Source organism: Bos taurus, chromosome 16, assembly GCF_002263795.3.
Source record: "Bos taurus isolate L1 Dominette 01449 registration number 42190680 breed Hereford chromosome 16, ARS-UCD2.0, whole genome shotgun sequence".
NCBI classification, from domain to species: domain Eukaryota; kingdom Metazoa; phylum Chordata; class Mammalia; order Artiodactyla; family Bovidae; genus Bos; species Bos taurus.
Window position 1 is genome coordinate 53479159 of NC_037343.1, and position 17808 is coordinate 53496966.

The window sequence follows — 17808 nt, forward strand, 5'->3', positions numbered from 1 at the left end:
GCCTCGCTTGACTTCTCAAGCACCCCTGTTCATTCCCCAGAGAGGGAGGAAGCAAAAGGTGTATACGAGAGACTATAAATTGAAGTAAATCAAAGATAGGCCTTGGGTAATGAGGCAGCTGGAGAGCCCCAGGGAAACTCAGCGGTGGCCATAATGCACGATTTGTTTGTAAGAAATTAAAGGCACAGTCCGAATGAAGCTCCAAGAGGGGAGGCCAAAGGGCCCCAATCCTTGAGCAATTATGAAGGAGCAAATCAAGTAAAGGAGAGATAAAGGGTAATGGTTCTGGGCAGGTGATACTGGAGGGCATTTTGAAGGGAAGCCAGGAGCAGAAACACAGGGAGAACAGAGTCAGTTTCTCAACCTCCCAGGTTGCCCACAGCAGTCCTTTTCCTTGCGGTCATTCACACAATGTTGCAACTGTCACTGCTGTTTGTCTTACTGCAAAGGGATACTCAGCATCAAAGGAACAGAGGAAAACTGCAGAGTTTAATTCAATCCTCATTAACCACTGGCAAAATAAAATCCATTTAATCACCTACTGAAAACTGCGTGAACAGCCCTATTGTGTTTGAAAAGGGATTTCAATGGGCATATGCCTTCCAGCGAGCCACAGAATAGGCCAATATAGGAGTTCATCAATATAGCCAGAATAGGCCAATATATATAGATATATAGCCAGAATAGGCCAATATAGGAGTTCATCGATTTCAATGGGCTTATGCCTTCCTGCTTCCCCTTGGTCTTCAGGCAGGTAAGCTGAAATTTTAGAAGACACTGCCATCAGAAGGGGATGTAAGAGTCTTGAAGGTAAGACAGGCAGCATCAGGAGCCAGCTCTATGCTAGCTAGGAGGCCTTGAGCAAGTTAACATCTTTGGGCCTCAGTCTCCTCTTCTGCAAAGTAAGAATAGTAATTTAAAAATCCAACTTATACAATTGTTTTGTTGCTGTTCAGTCACTACACTGTGTCCAACTCTTTGTGACCCCACGAAGTATAGCATGCCAGGCTTCCCTGTTCCCCAGGTTTGCTCAAAGTCATGTTCATTGAGTGAGTGATGCTACCTAGCCATTTCATGCTCTGTCACTGCCTTCTCCTTTTGCTTTCAATCTTTCCCAGCATCAGGGTCTTTTGCAGTGAGTTGGCTCTTTGCATCAGGTGGCCAAAGTATTGTGGTGAGGGTCAAGTGAGATAATATTGGATTGGACAAAAAATTCATTCGGGTTTGTCATACGTTAGAGAAAAACCCAAAAGAACTTTTTTGCCAACCCATATAAACTTCTCCAAATGTCCTGGCACATTAAACACACGTTAGTTACCATTGTTTTTATTATAGTCCCTACTGCCACCACTGTCATGCCATACCACCGTGCCCAAGGGACACCATTTCCATGTCCAAGAAGCTGTAGAAGAAGATAAGCTCTTGACACATCTGAGGAACTGATTTAGCTTCTCTGCCTGAATTTGCCAAAGGCTTCAAATAGCTTAACTGAACTTTTCTGGATATTAACTCAAACTGCTGGCCAAGATAAACACATCTGAAGGCCATATTTAGCCAACTGACTGGATACGAGAGACAGCAAAGCATTCCGTAATCCAAGTTCAATTCAAAAAATAAAGAGTAAATCAGATGGAGAAAGTTCCTGCATAATCAACAGACATATTATTCTGTAACTGGGGACTGGCGCTTACTACCACCACCGTCTGCACAATATCAGCATCTTTCAGGTAGAGAGAAATCCTCTGAACCAGAGCTATCAGCTTACTTTGACAGCAGAGTCTGCCTAAGCAGTGCTGTATGACTTTCAAGGCTGGATCATATGGGACCATGGAGCTCCTGTTTATTAGTTTGAGGCTGCCACGTTGTGAGGAACCCCAAGTCACATGAGGAGGCTTTAAGGAATCATAATATGCCACTACAAAATAGGAGGAGAGGCTCTCTGCCCCCTCCATTTTCATAATAGGCTTAGACTCAATCACTAGAGACAGACAGCTCCAGTTCTTTGCCCAGAGGCAGCACTGAGAGGATAGCACAACAAACCTTTCTAAAATAGCTCTTCTTTTCCGTTAGTTCCCCCATATATTTATCTTTGCTCAGTTTGCAGCCCTAGAGGCCTAAACCCTTTGTCTCATCACTTCTTATCACTTCTTTATAAATGTGCTCTTCTTTGTTAAGATGCTATATACACCCCAAGTCCTAACCACTCCTTTGAGTTACTTGGCACTGAGTTTCTCCCACATACAGGCACACTGCATGTGTTAATAAACTCTGTTTTTCTCTTGCTAATCTGCTTCTTGTCAGTTTAATCCACAGGGCCCCCAGACAATGAGCCAAGGAAGGTAGAGGGAAAACATCTTTCCTCCCCTAAAAGGCCAAGTATAGGTGCTCAATCCCAGGGACAGGGGAGCCTGGTGGGCTGCCATCTATGGGGTCGCACAGAGTCAGACACGAATGAAGTGACTTAGCAGCAGCAGCAGGTGCTGTAGCCACTTTGGGTGGGATGGACGGCTGCACCTCAATCCAGCCCTGGAGTTCTTCTCAAATCCCAGGAGCTCAGGAGACAGATAAGTGAGTGAAGATGCCTCTAGATAATCCCAGCCCCTCGACATTGCGTCTAACCCAGCCTTTCAAGTCTTCTGACCCAAAGCCCCAGACATTGTAGAGCAGAGGTCACTAGGTCTTGCGTGGCCTCCTGCTCTATGGGATCCATGAGCTTAATAAAGTGGAGTTTGCTTATGCCACTACGTCTCATACGGTTTGTCATAAAGCAACAGATAACTGCAACAGGAGGGTGACACCCTTGGCGCATATAGTTTATATGAATTCAATTACGGAGGCTCAGAAAGAAAAAGTGAAAACCAAATCCTATTTAAACAAATAGAGCAGTGGACTCCTCTCAGTGGCCTTTGCATTCAGTGAGCAAATGCCTACACAAGAGTGAGAATGGGCTAGAAGATGTAACGTCATTCCACTGGTGTTCAGACAAGGGAAGCACTTTCCCCTGGGAGGCATTGAGAAAGATTTGGACGAATATTTGTGTGTGCAAGCAAGTGAATGGGGACAGTAAATATCCAGGGCTGTGAGGGAGGGATGGTAAATCTTGCACAGGGCCACTGAACATCGACTGTCCTGACCTACATGTTAGATTCTCCTGCTGGGAAATGCTGCTTGATCTCAGCTCAGGATGGCCTGCCATGGTATGAGCATCGTAAAGACACATCCTTCGTTTTGCTTGAACAGTGGCCCTCTAAATGAAATCTGCTGTCTTCATCTGCTGCTTGGAGAAAGATCCAACACAGCAGGAAACAATACTAAACTGCATGTGACTTAGTAAAGTCACAGTCTGATTCCAAAGTGATTTTTTCTTGAGGAATTTGAGAAATAAATTTTGACTGCATCAAATTGTCACCTTGTTCATTGACTTGTGTGGAATCTCTCTGTTATGTGACATTCATTTCTACTACAACGAAATATATACATTCCATAATACAAATCCACAGAAATATATAGATTTCAGTGGGATTTATTTTTAAATTATAAATGGCGTGACTAGTCATATTATTTCTAAATGTTTCTTAATTTAACAACATGTTTTGGAGAATTTTGTTACATTGGGACTAGAACAGGCCAATATAGGAGTTCATCATCTAAGAATTCTGAGGAGAGGGAGATGGCCGTGGGTCCAGATGTTTGGGAAACCTCCCTGGTGGAGGTGTGCCTCAAACTGAATATAAAGGTTGGAAGGGATTCACTGCTCCCCAGTGCTGGGGACACAGGTTCGATCCCTGGTCTAGGGGGATTCCACATGCCACAGGCAACTAAGCCTGTGTGCCACAACTACTAAGTCCCCGCTCTGGAGTCTGCGAGCCACAACTACTGAAGCCCATGAGCCTGGAGCCCCTGCTCCACAGCAGGAGAAACCACTGCAGTGAGAATCCCATATGCACTGCATCTGGAGAGCAGCCCCAGCTCACTGCAGCTAGAGAAAGCCCAGGCACAGCAACAAAGACTCAGAGCAGCCAAAATAAAATAGAAATTTGAAAAAGGTTGGGAGGGATTCCATTATCTGAAGAGCAGGAGAAACAGAATTCTGGACGGGTAGTAACTGGAATGGAGCACAGGAATAAATGGCAAGGGAAAAGGATGGAGAGGTGGATCAGAGGGAGATAGAACAACATGAAGATGGGCATAACATAAACATGCATGTGGGGTGTTAGGGGCAGAGGCAGCTATGGTTTCCTTATTGCTAACAGAGGGCAAGGAAGAAAGAAAAACAGCACAGGGCTAGCCTGAAGCCCAGACACGTTCCCGCATTATTAAAGAACATAGCCAATACTGAATAACAAAATGAAACTAGTTCAGAGACATACCCAACAAAGATAATTCCATAAATTGCATCTTTATTGATTTTAATAGCACAGAAAAATGAATGTCTCAAAGCACATTACACAACACTTACTTGCAAATCGATGCAAAAACTGCATAAATGTTTTGGACGACTACTCAACCAAAAGATATTAATACAAAATTGAGAGGAGAAAATAGAGAATAAGAACTATGTTTTCAGTGCAAATAGGTGGTTACACTGTTGTAAATCCTTTTTAAAAATAAGTTACGTGTGTACTTGCATATGTGTGTACACATTTATGTGTGTATGTGTACAAGTTTCTCATAAAGTTAAGAAAAAACTAAATTTTTACAAGAATTAACCACTATAAATGATAATGATAGTAAGAATAGTAAGAGCAACCACTGTAAAAAAAAAAAAAAACGCAATATGCTTCCATAACACACTGTGATCTTTCACAATAACCCTGAAAGGTAGGGCAGGGAAGAAATTACAAATTTTTCTGGTCACCAAAGTAACACACAAAGCTAATAAGAATTAGAGCAGTTTCTTACTTGGAGAACAAATATTCCTCCTAGGTCGACAGGAGAGATTTAGATATTGGGTACTTTTTAATCTGCATGTTAATGTGTTTGTATGACCATGTGCATATATTTTAGTGAAAATGGCCCATGGATTCTCTAATGAATCCATAACCCCCTAAAAGTAAGAACTGCTGAAAGGGAAAAATAAATAGCTGCAAGCTTAACATTAACAAAGTGTTAACAACATTCAAAAAAATTTTACAGTAAGATATGTAATAATTGATCCCTTTTACGTGTAGCTACAAAGATATATACAAATAAAGTAAAATCTATGATTTCTACCTCTGGCTATAATGGAATACTCAAGGCAAATTTTACATCTGATAACTATAAACTAATATACATATATATATAAATATATATATATATTCAAACATTGAACAACACACAGCACAAGAGAAATACCCTTGAAAGAAAAGAAGCCTTACAAATTTACAGCTTCTTTTGTAAGGTGAGCCTTAGAATTTTGTAGCTTATTTCCTAGAGAGAGTTCAGAGTTCAGTGAGAGGAAACCAAACAGTCTGGTGGCTCCACTGAGCTGAAGAAACAGTGTGGAGTTTGAGAAGGTCAAGGTAGTTGGGATTTGTAGAAGGTTCCCTTGAGTCTTTGGCAGAATACTGATCTGTGCACATATGAGAGGAAACCATTTGAGGCCAGAAAAGAACAAAAGTAAAAAGACAGAAAAAGATACAGCATGCAACCACTGATCAAAAAGATACAGCATGCAACCACTGATCAAAAAGATACAGCATGCAACCACTGTCCATCACCAACTCCCAGAGTTCACTCAGACTCACGTCCATCGAGTCAGTGATGCCATCCAGCCATAAGTTTGAGCAAATTCCAGGAGTTGGTGATGGACAGGGAAGCCTGGCGTGCTGCAGTCCATGGGGTCACAAAGAGTCAGACACCACTGAGTGACTGAACTGAGCTGATCATAACGTTAAAGCGGTCAATTCATCAAGAGGACAAAAAGATACTATGAACCTAGTAACAAAATATCAAAGTAGACGAAGCAATAAATGGTAGAACTAAGAGGGTAGACAAATCCACTATTAAGTTTTCAACATCCTTCTCTTAATAATGGATAAAAGGTATATAAATAATAAGATAGAAAAGACATGAACAACACTATCAACCAACGTGACCTAAACAGCTTTATAGATCACTCCACCCAACTATGGCAGAATACAAATTCTCTGAAGAGCACATGGAATGTTTACCAAGACAGGCCATGGTCTGGACCATAAATTAACAACTTCCAGCAAATTTGTAAGAATTGAAACCAAGCAAAGTACATTCTTTAAACAGAACAGCATTAAACTAAAAGTCAATGACAGAGTAACAGAAGCATTGCAGGCAGACGCTTTACCGACTGAGCCACCAGGGAAGCCCTGAAAGAAATCTGGAAAATGTTAAATATTTGAAAATCAAACAACAAAGTTCTAAATAATCCATTGTTCAAAGAAGAAATAATAATAGAAACTAGAAAATATTTTAATAAAAATGAAAACACAATATATTCAGGTTTATAAACTACTTGTGAAATTTTATATTTTACACTTTCTTTTTACTTTATAGTGACATGTAAAATATAAAATGCTATTCTATTCATGTGTATATATTTATAGTGTAAAATGCTATCAGAAAAGCAAAAAGGTCAAAGATCAAAAGCCTTAACTTCTACTTTAAGAAACTATGAAAAGATGAAAAGATCAAATCTAAAACAAGAATAAAGAAAATAATTCTGATGCTGGGAAAGACTGAGGGCAAGAAGAGAAGGGGGTGACAGAGGATGAGATGGTTGGATGGTATTACCAACTCGATGGACATGAGTTTGAGCAAACCCCGGGAGATAGTGAAGGACAGGGAAGCCTGGGGTGCTGCAGTTCATGGGGTCATAGACAGCTGGACACAACTTAGCAACTTAGAAATCAATGACATGTAAAAGAAAAAAATAATTCAGAAAATCAATGAAACCAAAAGCTGCTTTCTTATAAAGATCAATAAAATCAAAAAAGTCTCTAGCCAATAGTAATTAGGACACAAATGACCAAAATCAAGAATGAAATTACTACAGTTCACTCAAAGGGCAAAAATAGACAGTTGGAATAGTCTCATATCTTTTAAAGAAATTAAATTAGTAGCTAAAAATAGTCCCACAAAGAAATCTCCATGCCCAGGTGGTCATTGATGAATTCTACAAAACATTTAAGAGTGAAATAGTGCCCACATACATTGAGAGGAGGAGAGAGAGGGACTCATTCCCCAGCTCAATTAATGAAGCCAGCATTACCCTGATGCCAAAACCAGACAAAGATAAAACCACAAACCAATATTTCTCAAAAATATAGATATAAAAATATTTCATAAAATTTTAGCAAATTAAGTTCAGCAATATATTCAAAGGATAATATGCCATTGCCAAGTGAGGCTAGTGCCAGAAACGAAAGGTTGGATTAACATTTGAAAATTAGTCAGTGCAATTCACCATATTAATGGGCTAAAAAGAGAAAACCATATGACTACCTCAATATATACAGAAAAGAGGTTTTGAAAATTTTAACACCCACTTGATAAAAACTCTTAGCAAACTAGAAATAAAAGTATACTTCCTCCACCTGATAAAATACATCTACTAAAATAATACATCTAACATTATTCTTAAAAGACTTAATGCTTATCTTAGAATATATGGAACAAGATGAAGGAGGCTACTGTCTCCACTCCCATTTCAACAATGCTTAGGAGTTCTAGCCAGTGCCATAAGGCAAGAGAAAGAAATAGGTAGGCATAAATGTTGAAAGAAATAAAACTGACTTCATTTGAAGACTAAATGATCATCTATACAGAAAATTCAAAGGAAGCTACAAAACAGAGTCTCAGGCCCCCTCTTCTCTTTCCAGCTGACCCACTAACCCTGGAGACTGAGATTCCTCTCCCAAGACTGGCTACGAAGTCGGATACAGCCACCCCAGTGCTTCTTCCACTCCTTGCTACTTCTGAGAGCATCAGGGTAGAAAGAGCACAGACATGGGAGAGCTGCTTGATCTCTCTAAGCCTCAGCTCCCTCACTGGCAAAAGTGGATCCGTCCCCCTTATACGAGTTTCACTGAATTTCCACAGGAAATAGCTAAGGGAAGTAACAAAGTTAACCAATGTGAGAAAGTTACAAAGTTTTCAGAAAACACAAGATTCTTGCAGTCCCTAGTTGTTTATATAGATACATAGAAAAAGAAACATTTTACTGTTAAATAGATTATTATATATGGTTAAATGCATGTATATTATATATGTAATATAAATATTAAATATATTATATTGCTAAACATAGAGCTTCCTTGGTTGCTCAGATGGTAAAGAAACTGCCTGCAATGCAGGAGACCCAGGTTCCATCCCTGGGTGGCGAAGATCCCCTGAAGAAGGGAATGGCAATCCACTCCAGTATTCTTGCCTGGAGAATTCCATGGACAGAGGAGCCTGGCAGGCTACAGTCCATGGGGTCACAAAGAGTTGGACACAACTGAGGAACTAACACTTTCACTTTTACACACGAAACAATGAATATAGACCCTTCCACACCATATGCAAATTTGTGTGGAGAATTCCATGGACAGTTGAAATCCATGAACAATTCTCCACATTGGTGCCAGGAGAATTCCATGGACAGAGGAGCCTGCCAAGGCTATGGGGTTGCAAAGAGTCAGACATGACTGAGCAACTAATACACCATATGCAAATATTAACTCAAAATGGATCACAGACCTAAATGTAAGAGATAAATTATGAAGCTTCCAGAAGAAAACAGAAAAAGAATTTAAAAATCCTTGGGTTCAGCAGAGTCTACTTAAATAGGCAAGGATTACTTAACAGTATAAAATTCAAACTAAATAAATAATATACTTTATCAAAATTAAAAACTTTTGAACTTTAAAAGAAACTGGAAAGATTCTGGAGATTGCACAATAGTGTGAATATACTTAATAAAACTGAACTGTAGACTTGAAAATGGTTAAGATAGTAAACTTATGTGTATTTTAGTGCAATTTTAACTTTTTCTAATTTTTAAATATATATATCCAAACTAAAAAAATATATATAATACTAGGGAAAAAAATGAAAATGAAAGCTACAGACTGGGAGAAAATATTTAGAAAACATATTTGATAAAGGATCCATATCCAGAATATATGAAGACCTCTTAAAATTCAGTTACGTGGTATAGAAATTAAATAAAGAATTCAAATAGTCAAAAGTTTTGAACAGACACTTCACCGAAGTATATGCTGCCACTGCTGCTGCTAAGTCGCTTCAGTCGTGTCTGACTCTGTGCGACCCCATAGACGGCAGCCCACCAGGCTCCCCCGTCCCTGGGATTCTCAAGGCAAGAACACTGGAGTGGGCTGCCATTTCCCTCTCCAATGCATGAGAGTGAAAAATGAAAGTGAAGTCACTCAGTTGTGTCCGACTCTTAGCGACCCCATGGACTGTAGCCCACCAGGCTCCTCCGTCCATGGGATTTTCCAGGCAAGAGTACTGGAGTGGGGTGCCATTGCCTTCTCCGACCGAAGTATATGAAAGGTAGCAAATAAGAACATAAAAATATATTCAAACTAAATTATCACTAGGAAAATGCAAATTAAAGCCCCTGTGAGATGCTACTTCATACCCTGTGGAATAACCATAAATAAAAAGGATTGGAGAGGATGTAGAAAAACTGAAATCCTCCTATGGTGCTGAGGGAGAATGTAAATGTTACAAAGTGAAAGTCACTCAGTTGTGTCCAACTCTTTGAGACCCCATGGACTATACAGTCCATGGCATTCTCCAAGCCAGAATACTGGAGTGGGTAGCCTTTCCCTTCTCCAGGGGATCTTCCCAACCCAGGAATTGAACCCAAGTCTCCTGCATTGCAGGCAGATTCTTTACCAGCTGAGCCACGACAACTCCTTTGGAAAACAGATTAGGAGTATTCTTATAAAGTCACCACCATTTACCTTACGAGTCAGTAATTTCACTCCTAGGTATTTATTACGGAGAAATGAACTTCCACATAAAGACTTGTATATGAACATCAAGAGCAGCTTTAATCATAATTGCCTTAAACTGGAGAGAACCCAAATGCCCATTATTTGTAACTTGTGATAGAACCATAAGATGGAATGTCACTTAGCAATAAAAAGGAACAAACTACTGATTCATGCAACAATATGCATGACTCTCAAACACATCATGCTGAGTGAGACAGAAAAGTTTATATACTGAGTGATTTCAACTATATAAAATTCTAGAACAGGCAAAACTACAGGGATAGTGATCAGGGAGTACAGAGAAGGGGCTGACTGTAAAGGGGCCTGAGAAAACTCAATGGGGTGATTTTTTGTTCTGTCACCAAGTCGTGTTCGACTCTTTACAACCCCATGGACTGAAGCACACCAGGCATCCCCCGGAGATGCCATCCAACCTTGTCTCATCCTCTGTTGAGCCCTTCTCCTGTTCTCAATCTTTCCCAGAATCAAGGTCTTTTCCAATGAGCTGGCTCTTTGCATCAGGAGCTTCAGCATCAACGTGCTGATGGAATGTGCTGTATCACCACTATGCTGGCAGTTACAACATGATATGCAAATTCTCAAAACTCAAAGAATTGCACAGTGCAAATGGATTAATTTATTGTATGTAAATTATACCTCAATAAGAGTGACAAAAAATCAGAGTCCAATATGCTAAGAATTGTCCAATTTCAGTGGGAGCAAAATAACTTAGCTCACACAAACCACTGTGGTTCTCAAAGAGGAATGGATTTATTTTAACATGGCAGCAAACTCAAGGGCATTCAGCGTGACTGTTTTGCTGAGGGAATAATTGTCCAGTGGAAGTACTGGGAATCTTTGAATCAGAGAATCAGGGGTGAACCAGAGGCTTAGAAGACACCTTGGAGAAAATCTTCCTTTTTTGTAGGGATCAAATTTACTTGCTCCATCATAACAGATCCCAGAATCATGTGCTATCACAGGGCAAGAAATAATTACTGTTTTTCATGATGTTTACTTGAAGGATGAGTGTTACCTGTGTGTGGTTACACATATGTCTATGTAGAAGAATTAGGGATACATTTTTCCATTGTAAATAGTCAGGGTGAATGTGTCAAAGAGAAGGAACAATCCGTCTGAAGCCCAGATAGCTAAGATCTGATTGGCACCCCACCTGGGTATTCAAATGGAATGCATGCCGTTTGCTCACAACCTGGCCTTTTTCTGGATCTCTCTCTCCACAGGGCCATACCTAGAAGCCTCTAAGGGTCATTCCTGACATGTCCATCTTTACACCCAATCCTAACCTGGTCTTCTTGAATTTACCTTCTGATCATTCATGGCCACTTCCTTCCATCCTACAGGGCAACTCCATCTGATCCACTATTATCTGGTTCCCAAGGGGGCCTCCCTGCCTCCATCACTGCCTTCCATCCATGCTCCTCACTGAAGCAAGACGGGTCTTTAAAAATGTAAATCTGTATGTGATGATTTGATTAATGTCTGTCTGCTTCCAACTGGACTGTGGAACAGACCTTGTCTGTTTTGCTGACAGGTCCTAGTATAATCTGACACACAGTGAGTGATTGATAAATATTTGCTAAATGAAAGGATATGTGGGAGGGTTGCTTGATTTTATGAAGATAAAGGAAAAAGAAGAACAAGGCTGAAAATAACATCTGGGTCAGTGTCAGTCCCCATAGATGCTGTAAGTGAGATCGCATATTAAAGCTGCCATTCCATTATACCAGGCTCAGGGGAGGGTCTTTGAAGCTAGTGACCAATGTGTGTGTGTTTACGTGTGTGTGTGCATGCTCAGCTGCTCAGTCATGTCTGACTCCTTGCTACCCTATGGACTACAGCCCGCCGGGCTCCTCTGTATGGAATTTTCCAGGCAAGAATGCTGGAGTGAGTTGCCATTTTTTCCTCCAGGGGATCTTCCCAACCCATGGATCAAATCTATGAATCCTGTTTCTCCTGCATTGAAAGTGGATACTTTACTGCTTAGCCGCCAGGGAAGCCCATGTATGTTTGTACATGTATGTATTTCCAGGGAAGTGCAGCGACCTTCCTAGCTCTAAGTTACTCAGATGCTTCCCATCCCAGGACAAATTCATAGAAAAACTCTTAGTTACCTGAAAATACAACATTATTATCACGTCCTACTTACAGACCACTAGCTCTGAGTTGGACACTGTGCTAGGAAGTTACACAAAATCGCTTATCCTTCAAAGCCATCCTATCAGACGTTCATCATCCCATGTTTTAAGAAAAGGCAACTGAGGTTCCAAGAGATTTATAAATTTACCAAACACATATAGCTGGCAGGTAACAGAGGTAGGGTTCAGTTCTAAGTTACTGATTTCAGAGTACACTCATCCAATGTCTCTGTTGCTTTCCACATTTGTTTTATACTAAAATGTATCTATCTCCCATCCATTGATGTTTTATTGTCACCTGACTATGCCAAATTGATAGCCTATGAGAAAATGCTTTATGCACGAATAACTTAGACACAGAGATCCTGGGTGGCTTAAGAGCAGCAGGAAGAAATGGAAGGGTGAGGGCAATTTGGTTTGGTCTCCTGGGAGACCTTCAATGTCTATTAGAGGCGGCAGGGGACCTCGGGTCAGCCAGCAAAGCACAAGAAGAAGCACGCTGCTAAGAATGAGTGGCTCCAGTGCACAGGGGGTTTGGCAAAAACACACATCACCTGCTTCCCAGGTGGCTCAGGAGTTCGCCCTAAGATTCAATTATCATGGACCCATTGCAATTCTGCTTCCCCCTTGGGAGCACACAACATTAACTCCACGGGATGCAGTTAAGGGTTGGCTGGGGTTTCAGGACAGATGTGTAAGAAGGCAGACCTGGCCCTTCTTGTAAGACAAGGAGGGGTGTTCACTCTCATCTCCCCATAGCTGGTTCCTCTTGCCTTTGCGATTTCCACATTCCTCTTTCCTGGACTGCCTGGGGGCAATGCTGGTTTTCTTCTCCTTCAGGAGGATGGCACCTGAGAGGAGATTGTGGGAGTTAACACATCTCTGAGAGATAGAAATTGATTCCCAGCAGGCCTTGTGCAGTCACTTCAAGACCACAGATGGGTTTACATTATTGATGACCCTGCTTCACCCTCCAAGGGATAAATGCACCAGGGAATGTTCAGTGTCGAGGCAGCCCTGCTAGAAAGATTCTAGAATGGACAGTGTGCGTGTGTGTGTGTGTGTGTGTGTGTGTGTGTGTCTTCAAGTTAAGCTTCAGTGTCACATTGATTATTTAAATCAGGATGGGCCATAGCCAACATGTCAGTGAAGGGCTCTGTCTGTGTACCAGTAAAACTTTATTTAAGAACACTGAGATGGGCCTAGAGATTATTATACTAAGTAAAGGAAGTCAGACAGACAAAGACAAATACCATATGATGCCACTTATATGTGGAATCTAAAATATAATACAAATAATTTATTTCCAAACAGAAACAGACTCATAGACACAGAAAACAACCTAATGGCTACCAAAGGGGAAAGAGGGTGATGAGGGATAAATTAGGAGTTTGGGTTTAACAGATGTACCCAACTATATATCACATAGATAAGCAATAAGGACCCACTGTATACCACTGCTGCTGCTACTGCTGCTGCTGCTGCTGCTAAGTCACTTCAGTCGTGTCCGACTCTGTGCCGACCCCATAGACGGAAGCCCACCAAGCTCCCCTGTCCCTGGGATTCTCCAGGCAAGAACACTGGAGTGGGCTGCCATTTCCTCCTCCAATGCATGAAAGTGAAAAGTGAAAGGGAAGTCGCTCAGTCGTGTCCGACTCTCAGCGACCCCATGGACTACAGCCCACCAGACTCCTCCATCCACGGGATTTTCCAGGCAAGAGTACTGGAGTGGGGTGCCATTGCCTTCTCCGGTATAGTACAGGGAACTATTATTATATTCAACATCTTGCAATAACTTATATTGGAAAAGAATCTCAAAAAAGAATGTATATATATGTATGTATGTAATATACATATTTATATATAATATATATTTATATATATAAAACTGAGCCACTTCACTGTACATCTGAAACTAACACAACATCGTAAATCAACAATGCTTGAATTTAAAAGAGGACAGTGAAATTTCAATTTCATAAAATTTTCATTTGCCATGAAATATTTTTTTTATTATATTCAACCATCTAAAAACATAAAGCCAGTCTTAACTCAGGGATCACACAAAAACAAAGGACAGGGTGTGACCTACAGGCCGTGACCCTAGTTTAAATCATACTAAGAATGTGTCTCATCATTTAGAGAAAAACAGAGTGTGCGATATTTATATAGCAGACTTCATCTTAAGTCTTCCGTCTTGTGTCCCAGGACGGTACCAAGTGGCCATGTCATGCATAATACATTGCAATTCAGGACCATCTTCAACAATGGGACCCCAAGTGGCAGATTGATCCTGAAGAGTGCTTGGACATGGCCATTTTAATTAACACCCACATTTAACTGACAACTAATAGCCAGTAGGCTTTTCTGCTTACTAAAGCAAACAAAGGATTTATTTGAAGAAGGGTGAGCTTTTAAATTTAATTTCTCTCTCAAAAAAAAAAAAAGAAAGAAACTCTGCATGTGCCCACAGAGTGATGGAAAGAGATGTATCCATTGGATAATTTTTAATTAAGGTGAATGAACCTTCACTAGCTAAAAGGTTTTCTTGGGGGAAAGGTCTCAAACTGTTCACACATCAATATGTTTCTGTCCATTAGCTTTTCCCAGGGTGACAAGTATGGCCTTAATGGCAATTTCGAGGAAGGTTCTTTCTACATCTTCAGGGCTGTTTAGTGATGAGGTCTTAGAAAACACGGAAACTTCTCCAGAGAGGTCAAATTTCAGCTGTAGCTCTTAATGACAAATCATTACCTGGGGTTGTCAAAACAAGTTACACAAGCTGGCTCTGTACTGACCCAAGATTCAGACAGGTTTGTGTGCCCCAAACTCTATGTGCCGCCGAGGTTTTTATAGAAGGATCCAGGAAAGGAGTCAAACAGAAAACACTCAGACCACCATGATTATGCACCATCCCATGACTCGTGCTGTGTATATAGTACCTCTTTTAATTCTCAACATCATCAATGGCGTAGGTACCACGAATATTTTCATTTTCCAGATTGGGTAACTGAAGTTCAGAAATGATAAAGGACTTGTCCAAGGTCTCTCAACAAATACTTACTGAATACCTGCTGTTTGCCATGGATGGAACTCACATCTAGTGGGAGAAGCAGACAAATAATTACAAAGACACATATATAATTATGGTGGCACAGTGGTAAAGAATCCACCTGTCAGTGCAGGAGACACAGGAGATTTGGGTTCAATCCCTGGGTTGGGAAGAGCCCCTGGAGTAGGAAATGGCAACCCACTCCAGTATTCTTGCCTGGAAAATCCCATGAACATCAGAGCCTGGCAGACTACAGTCCCTGGGATCACAAAGAGTTGGACATGGCTTAGCACATACATGCAGTACACATACATAATTACAAACTGTGATAACTGCTAGGTAGAAAAAGTACAGGGAGCTGCAAGAGTGTATAAGAGCTGGTAAGCATCAACAGCGTAACAGACCTCAAAGTTACTTAATTGCTAAGCCACACTGAGCAGTGTAAGATGCAAAAATACATATTTTTCATAGTAATTATTGTACAGTAAGTCCTCTATATACGAATGAGTTCCATTCCAAGAGCACATTCATTAGTTCAATTTGTAAGTCCAGCTAACACAATTGGCTATTTAGTACTCTACTAGATATAATAGTACTGTAGATAAAATACTTTTCACACAATATATTAAAAAAAAAACACCAAAAATAAAACATTTTTAATCTTACAGTACCTTAAAAAGTACAGTAGTACAGTATAGCAGTTGGCATCTAGGGGCTGGCATCAAATGAACAGGCAAAAAGAGTTACTGACTGGAAGAAGGGGAGGAGGTGGGAGGTAGTAGAGCTGAAGGATTGTCAGGAATAGGAGACGGAGGGCAAGCTGCAATTTCACTCACTCCAGATGTTGATGGAATGCATGTTCTCATCCTTGAAAGTTCACAACTTGAAGGTTTGTGTGTAGAGAACCTACTGTATTCATGTTTTTGTTGTTGTTGTTCAGTTACCTAGTCATGTCCAACTCTTTGTGACCCCATGGACTGCAGCACACCAGGCCTCCCTGTCCCTCACCATCTCCCGGAGTTTGCCCAAGTTCATGTTCATTGCATCCGTGATGCCGTCCAGCCATCTCATCCTCTGATGCCCTCTTCTCCTTTGGCCCTCAATCTTTTCCAGCATCAGGGATTTTTCCAATGAGTCGTCTGTTTGCATCACATGACCAAAATACTGGAGCTTCAGCTTTAGCATCAGAGTCCTTCCAGTGAGTATTCAGGGTTGATCTCCCTTAAGATTGACTGGTTTGATCTCCTTGCTGTCCAAGGGACTTTCAGGAGTCTTCTCCAGCACCACAGTTCAAAAGCATCAATTCTTTGGCATTCTGCCTTCTTTAGAACTGCCATAATAAAGTGCCACAACTGGCTTAGGATACAGAAATTTATAGTCTCATAGTTTTAGAAGCTAAAAGTCTGAAATAAAAAGTGTCAGCAGAGTTGGTTCCATCCTGAGCCCTCAAAAGTGAATCAATTCCCTCCTCTCTCTGTGCTGCTGACGAGAGTCAGCCATCCTTGGCGTTCCTTGGCTTGTAGATACATTACTCCAATCTCTGCCTCCATCTTCACATGGCTATGTCCTTGTGTATATTTCTGTGTCTCTTCTCCTTTCCTACAAGGACACCTCCTATACTGAGTTAGGCAGCCATCCCCAACCTTTGTGGCACTAGGGACCAGTTTCGTGGAAGACAGTTTTTCCAAGAACCTGGGGTTGGGGCATTTTCAGGATGATTCAAGCACTTTACATTTACTGTACACTTCATTTCTATTATTATTATTATTACATCAGGTTCATCCCAGATCATCAGGCATTAGATCCTGGAGTTTGGAAATCCCTGGATTAGGGTACACCATAATGACTTCATCTTAACTTTGAGTATACCTTCAAAGATTGTATTTCCAAATTGCATTTCACAGGTACAGGGTGAGGGGAGGATTTGACTTCCAATGTATCTTTTCAGGGTACACATTCAATTTCAAACAACTATCTATACTAGCTTTTCTGTTTTTGCTTTGGTTTTCCCCCCAAGCTTTCAGTATCACCTCAGAGACCTTCTAGGTCTTAAAAAACAAGCCAGTCCCAGGGGAACAGTGGGCAGCTTTAAATCGCGGCTGCTGTAACCACCAGGCTGAGGGCCAGAGAGATAGGAAATGAGGCTGAGGATCAAGCTTCTGAGTAACATGTGAGTCTTCTAAGAAGCAGCCCTCCCTAACACATCTATAAAACCCTCCTCCTAACTCACATCTAGGAAAAACTCTACAGGCATTTCTTACAGAGGGCATTTTTAGGAAAGAAGGCTCCCATTATCTGCATTTCTGTGGATGGTCACAATAGCAAACCATCAGAACACTTAGGACCCATGGAACTGCAGGGAACAAAGTCCATGAAAAGAAAAAAAAGGCATGCATGCTCAGTTGCGTCTGACTCTTTGTGACCCTTTGGACTGTAGCCTGCCAGGCTCCTCTGTCTGTCGAATTTTCCAGGCAAGAATACTGGAGTGGGTTGCCATTTCCTTCACCAGTGAATCTTCCTGGAGGCAAAGCAGGGATCAAAACCACATCTCTTGTGCCTGTTGCACTGGCAGGTGGATTCTTTACCACCTCACTACCAGGGAAGCCCAAAGTCCACGAGGGGACACCCTAAAGCT

At 41.1% G+C, this 17808-nt stretch overlaps 1 protein-coding gene and 1 non-coding gene across 2 annotated transcripts in view; both read right to left on the reverse strand.

Moving 5' to 3' along the window:
- Positions 1-17808, reverse strand: part of KAZN (kazrin, periplakin interacting protein) — a 1332513-nt gene that overhangs the window by 1093272 nt on the left and 221433 nt on the right. The gene's annotated exons all lie outside the window — the stretch shown is intronic.
- MIR2285CZ (microRNA mir-2285cz) lies at positions 1206-1261 on the reverse strand. The gene has a single exon (NR_162375.1). It is a non-coding gene; the product is annotated as a microRNA mir-2285cz (primary transcript).